This window comes from Athene cunicularia, assembly GCF_003259725.1.
Source record: "Athene cunicularia isolate RWA chromosome 1 unlocalized genomic scaffold, athCun1 chr1_part1, whole genome shotgun sequence".
In the NCBI taxonomy this organism is placed as follows: domain Eukaryota; kingdom Metazoa; phylum Chordata; class Aves; order Strigiformes; family Strigidae; genus Athene; species Athene cunicularia.
The window spans coordinates 63,162,818-63,173,374 of NW_020799091.1; positions in this window are offsets into that span (position 1 = coordinate 63,162,818).

Below are 10,557 nucleotides of genomic sequence, written 5' to 3' on the forward strand. Positions count from 1 at the left end.
AACAATACAATGAAACATTTCATTCCCCATCACTAGCTGCTGAGAAAATGCTGGAGACACATTGAAACATCAAGCTTTCAGATGACTGCAACTTCTCTCAAATACTATTAAAGACAACCAAAAATGTCTCCATTAGAAATACAAAAGCATTTTGTGACCAATCCTCTCTTAGGAAGGTTTATTATAGTTCTAAAGTCAATTCCAGCTCTGTTTTTTTCAGGTATCTACTAAACTGTATTGTGAGAAAAGTATAAAGAATTTTTATTTCCATTAGATTTTTATTTTAATCACCTAAAATCATTCTTATGGAAATGAGAAAGACAAAAAGATTCCCCAGGGACTGAGAAATTCACTGATTTGCATCATTAACACTGAAAAGAACTTGCCTGGAAATGGCCCCTTCACGTTTTCTTTTATTTACATTTCCAGACAAAAATAAAATTAATTTCAACAAGGAGGTTTCTTCTAGATTCATATCCCATTTTGATTAGTCTAGCTATTAAAACATGAATATAGCTTGCTGTGCTCTGATGGACTGATTTACTCTTTGTTATAGTGGAAAATTTTTATGTTTTTTTAGTTTTTATCCCATTTGTAAAGGGTTTGCAACACGGGGACTCTCAGTGATCATTGATTGTATTAGCATTCATAATTAACAGCAGTAATTGTTAAGACACTTTTTGAACAATTACCATTTGTAGCACAGAATGTGAGAAAAGTGACATTCATTTAACTAAACTCTGCAGTTTTCATTTAACAAGCCTGTCCAATCATAAGCAAAAATTAAAAAACAGAGGACACTAGACATATATTTAAATGCAGACAAATTTCTATGTCAGAGTAGTTCTTTCAAGGCTTGAATCAAAATTTTAAACAGTTTACCTTCTTTGTGTCTTCTAAAGAGTTTTATGTAACAAACTTTCAGTGTCATCACTAATAGCAGTTCATGCCAAGGATTACTTTCTTAAAACTGCTACTCAAGCCTTGTGATTTGCAGTACACTTCTTATTACAGGATACATTATGCAGAAACCCTCTGCTATGTGATGGGACATGGCAACCCTGCTGTGAGAATGCCTATCAGCGCTTCTTTTAAGGCCCTTTCTCAATTGTCAGCAAAGTATTTTTTAAGGTTAAAAGGTGTAAAATTATTCTGAAATGCTTTTCTGACCTGTCGCCTATCACTGCAAAAAGCTATAGTTCATTTTTTTTTCTAAAATTGTATTTTTTAAATGTGATAATATTATAAGAATAAATCTAGTAAGAGAAATATAGTTTTCTATGCTTTTCATTATATTTTTTGTAATTTTTTCAGTACTGATACACATTAAGATTGTGGGTCCCTTTTTATTTCTGATTTTCTTCATTATGATTCTTCCTTTCCTGTGAGTCAGTTACAATGTGCAATTAATGAGAAACCAGCAATTTAAAAAAAAAAAATCTTTTCATTTATATTTTTGTGGATTGTTCAAATGAATTCTTGAATCATAATCTCTAATGTAAAAGTCAAATGCAGTAGGGTCATGAAGCATAATCTCATTATACTAGTATATAAAGCTCACAAGATCTGTCATTCTTCAAGTGCTACCTGTACTTTGATTGAAACAACATTGAATATCAGCAGGAAAACTAGAAGAAGGCTTCTATTCTTCAAACTGGTGGCTGGCTTTTATGGTTTTGCAAGCTGCTTAATTCTAGATTTCCCAGGCTACATGCATGATTCAAGGTCAATGATCCTATAGTTTTAAATCCTGTGCACAAGAGGTTACCATCTCCCACTGTCTGTAGCCTAGGATTTCCAATGGCAGCTGACTGTTTATGTGCTGGTAAAATGCTGGAGGGTATCTGAAATCACTTTACACTAAGTTTCATGGACTGTTCTATAACATGGTCTTATCAACCTATACTGGAGAACTCAGCCTTGTAGTAAAGAAACATGAGACATGAAGGGCCTGATTATTCCATCTGATGTGTGATACATACACACAACAATGTGAGCTGCAGCTGGAGCTAAGAAAAAAAGTACAAATACGTGGCAGAGAGAAAAACAGATGCTGTGCCAGCGTTATGAGCTGAGTTGTGTGGCCTGTACCAGAACACCAAGGTGGTTATGCCCAGGATTATTGCATGGCTATAAGAAGCAACAAAAGCAGTAAGAAGGCATCATTGTGTTGCACTCAGGTACCCATGAGGGTTTGTCCAACATGGACTCACCTACTTTTCCTGCCATGCTACCTATCAGTCAGGGCCTCCAGTAAGGTTTTGTTCCTGCATTCTCCAATGCCATCAGTGATGAGAAGCAGAGCTCTCCACCCTCAGGTGTGCAAGCTGAGCAACTACTTGTGTAATCTGCTGGCATCAGCAAAAGAGAGAAGGAGATTGCACCTTCTGCTTACACTGATTTTATCACATCCTCTTTATTAACTAACTATCTCATTAACATGAAGTCTCATCTTAACCTGCTTATTAGTACCTTGATGATCAAACAGGAGAGGGTGCCATTCATGCATACATTGAGGACTGGACTATGTGTTTTTGCAACAGCCGAGTGTAAACTGAGAGGGCTGCAGTGCTCCCTGGCAAACGCCCCCTCTGTACTTCAAGAGGCATGGCCTAGTCCAGCATCTCCTAGAGCCTTTCTCCCCTGGGTTCTGTGCAGAATAGGAGCTGGGCTTAGCTTCACCCAGCTCCTGGACACGAAGACATAAAGAGAGCCTTCACAGCATGGCACAAAGCACAAGGCAGAGGAGCACACGTGCTGTGCTCCAAGGATGATGAGCCTCCAGCCAGTGGTGACTCTCCAGCACCTAGAGAGGCTTGCACACAGAGTCTGAACCCCCTTCTCATGAGTGGCTGTTTTCAGTAATGCAAGATGGAATGATTCTTTCAGACAACAGGCCAGCAAATTTCTAAAACCATTCCCAAGGGTTTTAACCTCTGTATTTAGAAGTTACTAACAAAGTGCAAGCAAGGTCATTGTTACCAGGAACAAATCACAAAAATCTTAATAGTGGACAATTCTAGATGAGATTGTGACAGACATCACGGGATGATCTTTTAGACCCTGAAGAACAGTCCCTGTTTTTTGAAAGATATATACACAAAGTAAAAGAAAATAAAGGTATGAAACTGAACAGTTTTTCTTTATTCCCCATCAGTCTTCCTGCAACTATTCTGAAGGCACAACAAAGCCTTCTCTTATTCATCTCCTTAAAACCCCACTTCTTCCACAGGGAGAAATTCAAGGAGCTTGTGAAGTGAAACCCACATTTGACTCTCTCTAGATACTGTGTCCTTGAAGAAGGCCATTTTATGTTCATTCTGTGCATTTTTAGAAATGTCCAGAATCCCAGCCACATCCCAGACATGAAGAAATCAGTTTACTGCCTGAGCATAAAATCTTACCCCGCCAGGTCTTGGCCCTGCAAAAATGGGTTTAACTTTAAGTATGTGAGTAGTCCCTTGCTTACACTTGAGTGTTTGCTTAAATACATATATAAAGTGTGTGTACGGTTATTGACCTACCTTGGTTCCAACATACAGAGGTCACAGAGTCACTTAGGAAGTATAAAGAAAAAAATTGAATAGTCAGCATGATACTAGCCAATTCTCTGGGACCAGACTAAGACATTTTTTAAAATCACTTGAAACTTGCCAGACTGTCTTCACAGAGGCCTCAGATGCAGTAGGATTAATCCAGTTTAGCTTTTAAAAGTCATCTGTCTAGATCTAAAATTAGGGTTCCTTTATCATCTTGAAAAGAAATGTAGATATCCAGAGGCACTTCTCACACTCAGGTATCTAAGATTGTGATCTTCCATCACCTGTCAGAAGAAAAAATACACAGATCTACAAAACTAGAATTTGGGAAATACAAGTAGCTGCTACTGTTCTGAAGTTCCACATTCAATTTCTACTGCATCCAGACTCCAACTGTGGCCCCTGGATAAGTGAGGAATAAAAGGCAAAGATATTGTCTTCATGCCATTTTAACAACTGTCTTCATACCCCTTTCTGTGTGATCATTTCCATGAAATTACCACAATAGAGATAGGGCATATGAAACCTAGAAGGCGTAATCCTCAGGACACAGCCAAATATCTGCAAAAGAAGATTTCACATAGGGACAATCTTGAAAACTCTTCTTTTCAAAAGACCCACTGAACCCAATGGTTGCTTTTTGCAGGAAGTCTGAATTGTAGACATCTGTGGGAAGTGGTGTGCCAAACTACGGAAAGATTCATAAGGCCCAGAACATGACTATGGCTTTAATCTCAAATAAACAGAAATCTTGATGCTAATTGCCACAGGAAATGGGTTTTAATTATTATCAGTTAATATCAAGGCTGTATTTTGGTCCCTGTGGCAGGATTGTGACCTAGTCATATACGAGGCAGTTGACAGCCCTGCAAACCAGCAGCATGAGGGTGCGGCCATTCTTCAAATGTACACCTGAAACCCATAAACAAGTTGTGTCAAGTTCCCTCATGGATGGCGGTGAATACCTGCCAGGGAGCATGGCTTTCCTGCTCCAGCATCTGCCAAGGATGCTGGGGGAATTTTGCAGATTAAACAGGATCCTTTGCTTGCACAGCTTTCATTGTTTGCTGTGCCCAGTCTAACTGGGATATGGAGTACCTGAGCTCCATCTTGGCCAATGAAGAGAGAGAAGCTCCAGTTCCAGGTGTCAGTTTCCAAAGCAGGGCTTCAGTAGGGAAGAAGTGTGACATGGGCAGGCAGGTGTGAGAGAAAGAAAGCAAGCCACTCACATTCATTAGCAATGTGTCCAGGATGGATATATGCAACTGTTGTTTTTTTAATTTAGAGGTGCAAATTAAATAAATGGTCAAATGATGTAAGAAATTAACAAGTCCATTTTAATACTGGAAAAATGAATTTCAGAAGTTAAAAAACAGTGGAAATACTACAACAATATCTAGATTTTTTAAATTTTCAGTTTGCATAATCTAAAATATCACATTTTTTTCTTAGTAAAATACATTGATTTCAACACGTTTCTCATACACACTTAGTATGAACACATTTTTTTCACTTCTTGCACTACAGTAGATAAGCACTGTAAAATATGAAATTAATGCCCCACTTTTCTGTGCTTTTTCTTCCCTTTGTTCCTCTATTTTTCCTTTTTCAAGGATTTTTATACTTTTCAAAAGAATCCCATATTGCTGGAAATCTAATAAATTTTTTTTGCACACTGCACTAGCAAGCCAATAAAACAAAAAAGCAGCAACTTTGTTATCATTGTTCCAAAACTCTTGAACTAAAGCAGAGGGCAAAGGGAAAGAAATGTTTTAGCTTGCTTTTAAAGCCTCAGTGGGTTTCTGTATACATACATATGCATGTAAAACATATAGATATACATATAAAATACAAAGAAATCAGATGAGGTAATAGCACCCCCTTCTGAGAGTTAGGACCAAAGCTTATACCCTCACTTTAAAGCAAATCAGGACACTTTTAATCATGGTGCTACAGCTTTTCAATACACAGCTCCTACTTCATTTTTTGTCCTACTACACAAAACTAGAGAGATGTATAAACTTTTTACTTGGCTTTTGTCTGCTCCTCCCTCTGCTACTGCAAGAACTGCTTGGTTACAAGGTAGTGATTATAACTCAGAGCTAGGAAATCCATGAAAAATTATTTTCTTCAGCTCACCTGTTCAATTATCTCATGAATAAAATAGTCCTTGAATTGGTTGTTTTGGATACGAGAGAGAGTTGGCTTCAGCTTTTGTAGTCAGGGGATGGGTGGAGGGCAGCATGAAGGGCCAATGTAGCTTTGCAAGAATATCGCTCCATTCCTCAGCAACTCAGTTTTCCTGGGGATGGAACTTCACCTCTTCTGAAATGGGCACAGCCTCCTCTTCCCCATCCCGTCTGCCTCTCGTAGACTGCAGTTAGGGCAGAAAAGGACCAAGAGCCCATCTCCTTCTTGCAGCAGCAAGGGCTAAAATGCACTATCTGCAACACCTAACGGGATTATACTCAGAGCCATTCCAGTATCACAAGGGCTATGGTAAGGCTCTTTATGAGCCTTCCTTACCATGTACCTACACCAGCAAACATTGGCTTGGTTCCTCTCTTGGACTGGCCAAAAGTTTGACTTACCTATCAAGAGAAATGCATTTTCTACATTCCAAGGGAAAAAAACAGACCAATGTGATTTCCTGCCTCATCTGTCCTTTCCCAATAGCAAATTTCCCCACATGCAATTTCATCTCAATGGGAACGAGAAGACATTTCCACCATTTGCTCAACACAGCATGGGCTCAGTTACACAGCACAGTATGGGCAGAGAGCTCTTGTAACTCAGCAAAGAGCAGTCCTGTGAATGGCTCCATTCCACCAGGCAAGGCTTCAGTAGCATTGAACCATCCGAGTGGCCCACAGCTCACCAGCCCAAAGCCAAAATAAATAATACCAAATAACATTAATCACACCACAAAATCCTCAGAGAGTAATTGAGAAATATAGCCAGGGTCAAGAGTCAAAAGGAGAATATAATAGCACTTCTCAGATTCCCACTTCTCACCGAGTACTGATTTGTGATATTTCTCAGCACACACTCTGGATAAACAGTATTTTGCACAGATGTTGCTGCAAAAATCTTCTGTAGGGTCTGCAACAAAGCAGCTAAGGAAAAAGCAGAACAGTATTTACTCTTTTCTGAGCAGCAAAGGAAAAGTATTTGATGAAAGGTGCCAGACTAAGGAAAATAGTGAAGGAACTCCGCAACTTAAAGCACAAAAATCCGCATGACACTGAGCTATGTATAATTTACCATGACAAATCAGTGCTCTAGCAGAAAGAGTCACAGCATGTGAAGAAAAAAATTAGCACAAACTGAAGATAGACACCATTTTCTACTTGCAGTGCCAGGAAAAAAAAAAACAACAACAAAAAAAAAAACCAACCCCCCAAAAAAAGTCAAACAAATAGAAACAAAACCCAGTAATACTGAAAGGGGAAGAAGCTCTTCCAGGACACGTATAAAGGAATGCACCACAGAAATTCAACATGGGAATACCACAACATAGTGAGGAAAATATTACATATGAAAAAATTTAATAATTTTTATTATTTAATAATAAAGTCCACAAATATCCATGTGATAATACTGAATCTGAAAGAAGACCCCCCAGAAGAGTTTTTTTTGCAGCCAAAAACCTGTAGCAAGCAAGATGCCGAGGTAGGTATAAATAAGGTTACTGAGATAACAACTTGTGAAGTAATTACGGTACATAAAAGTGGAAATCCCTGAAGCTCAAATTACAATGGTACTTGGTTTTGGCTCAGCACTGCTACATGTAGGGCTTGTGCATGTTACTAAGAGCCTCCTGTACACCCATAGAGAGTGCAAAAATGAAAGTGATTTGGGGGAATGAGTTCAGATGGTGCCTACACACTTGGGATCTTTCAGGTCAAGGGTAGTAACCATGCAGGCTAGTGACAAATTCCCAGAAAGAAACACAGGCAGATCTCAATATTCATAAATTCCTACAGAAAATTAAAATTCAAGAACATGAATGGACAAGCAGATATATTTTGTGATAGGGTTGTTTAAAAATAGGTGTTGGTAAAACAGGTTTTCTACTACAAGCGAATTATCATAACTTTACTAGTTTTTTGTTAATTTTGTAGATCTCAATCTCATCAAATAGGAGCTATATCTCCAGGAACATCTCTGAAAAAGGTGTCTGCCAGCATCTGGAAGATTGTTCAATTACAATTTATAGAAACTTACAGCAAGGATGACTGACTAAAGACAGAAGTCATGGAGAGCATTAGGAAAAGAGAAGAAAGAGTGTGAGAGAGTGTGTGAGAGCAAGCAAACTTCACTTGAGGTAAAGTGAGGGGAATTACACATTCCTTAAGTTTTGTGGTGAGTGGAGTCAGTCTCTGGTGTCAGATCTGGTCAGGTTTTCTTGCTTTCCTTCTGTTCTTTTCTTCTACTTTTATCTTTCTCTCTCTTTCTCTGTGTCAGACTCCAAATTAAAATGAAAAACCTATATCAATGTTAATGGATTTTTTTTTTCTTTTAGATTTACCTGTGTTATCAAAAAGGGCCTCCTAACTTAAAAGCCCTGTTAGGGGAAGTACCAGCAGAGAGTTGAATACCACTGTTAACTCCGGGCTGAGTCGGGGAAGAGTTGATGGCTTCTTCTGGGAACACGAGGGAGGTTGCAGACAGCCTTTGCCCTAGAAATCCCACCCTATGCAGGATCATCAAGAACTAACAGCTCTTCCTTGCTCTCTCCAGGCACTGGCAGTTGTCCACAGAAGGAAACTGTATTATCATACCTGGAAGGAGAAGTGTATGCTCATGCACTCCCATCCCATCACAGGTATTGCTGTCCCTGAGCTGGCACCTTAGATAGTCCAATTGATTCAGAAGCATTTGAGATTGACTGACCATCAAGCCCTTGTACTCTTCTTTATTGCTAACAGCTCCTATCCCTGTCACTCTTTGGCATGGCTGGGCAAACCTGACAATTTAACCTTTGCAGGGTTGGGTCTGACCTTCTGCTTCAGCCAGTACATCTGCAAGTCAATGGATTATCTGCGCACAAACTGGGCGCTCTCTGTTGCACTAGCTAAATGTTTTGCAAAATCACCTGTGAATAAAAATGGCATCTGACCAGCCACAAAATAATCCATTAAAACAAACACCATTCCTCCTTGAGGTGAAAACAAGACCCTAAACCCTTGTAATACCAGTGGTCCTCAATACATTTGCCTAGCCCAAAATTTAAGAAAAGTCTGTTGGATTAGATTTGGACTGGAAACTAAAACAGAATCTTGAAAGTCAGCAGATTCTGTGATGAAATATGAAGTTGTCATGCAATTTTTCTTTGGTTCCTTTCTACATTTCTGTCATAGTTCTCCTCATCCTTTGGAAGGATTGGAGACTTAACATTTCCATTTACTAATTGGAAGACAAAATGTCCGTTTGGTATCGGTGATCTGACTTTTCTACTGTTTCTGTGAAATGGCTGCCAAAGATACACACATCTGAAAAGATGGACTCAGGGAAAAAAATACTTTGAACCAATCACAGCAGAAGTAATCACAGTAAAAATAATGCAGAGAGTAGGAACATGCAAAATCACATGCCTCTCAATAAAGGTTTCTGGGAGTTTGAGGTTATCTATAAAAGTGTACAACGTACTATACCAAGGAAAACAAAAAAAGTAGGAAATTATTTGACAGATTATAATCCAAACAGTTATACCATGCATGCATAAAGCTGAGGTCTGGTTTACCAAGTCTTTCTGAGCAGCATGGAATTTGAAGTGTTGCAGCAGTCTGCAGAGAATCTGAAGACAATGTTTGCGGCATCATCAACTGCGGGACAGAACTATGTACATCTGCCCAGCAATAAACATGCAAAGATAGCTCAACACCACGTGCCAAATCAACCAAAGCAACAAATTGTAACAAATCACTTCCTTTATGGGAAAACATTAACATCCCAAACAAAAATTCAAATGAAAATTCTGTGTACTCTTAGCAGTCTCAGTAGGCTAAATAACACAAGCTTTTGAGTTTTGAGTGAGAATATAAATGTTACACAAACCCAAGGGACAATCAAGATGCTAAAGTGTCATACGAATGGGGTACAAATGATCAGAGTGACTGAAAGCCCAACACAGGACTGTCACCCTTGCAGGTGACTGCAGTGGCACAGTAAAGCCAGCCTCATGGCAAACGCAGTCTCCACAGCCGCAAACTGCTGGCAAAAATAGGCAACACTGGAGCAACAGCTGGAGATGAAGAGCATCATCTCTCTCAAGGCTGGAGAGTCAGAGCCAAATGTAAAAAAGGTTACAGCAGCTTAACAAGTCAGTGTCTCCCAGTTGAGACACAGCATCTGTCCCAGCACCCGAAAGGAAGGTGAAATGCTCCAGCCTTCAGCAGGACAGGAGATGCTTGCTACAAGGTGAAGTTCTTCAATCAAAAGCCAAAGCTGATGAGTTTTGGAGGGCATCCAAGGAACTAGTACAGGAGATCAAACTCTTAGCCTCATCTTCTGTGTGCTGCCAGGTGGACAAATGATGTAGTACAAACACATCATCTCAGAAGTGTCTCTCTGGACAGACACAAGGGGAATCAAATTCTCTCTGACCAGAAGGAAAGAAAGCCTACGTCTGCTGTGGGATGCTTTCCTGAATCAAGGTGCACCAGGGCTTGAGGCTCCCTCCTTACCCTGCTGATATGCTGTCACACCAAGCTGAAGTGGCTCGGCTGGATCCAGCACATCTTGATAATCAGTGAACATAAGTGTGGCATTGAATTGAGGCACAGCATTGCCTCTTCCACTGCTGGCAGGGCTCTTGCTCACTCCAGCCCCTCTGCTCAGCATGACAGCACATCAGCAGGCCACGCTGAGAAGAGAAACAACGTGAGGCACAAAGGAGCAATGCTAACAGAAGCAAGGGGATATGGTGAAGGAGAGTTGAAAGCCCGCGAGCAAAGAGAAGAAGGGTGGAAAAATTAGGTTGACGAGCATCTGAATAAAGGCTATGGGGGGGGGG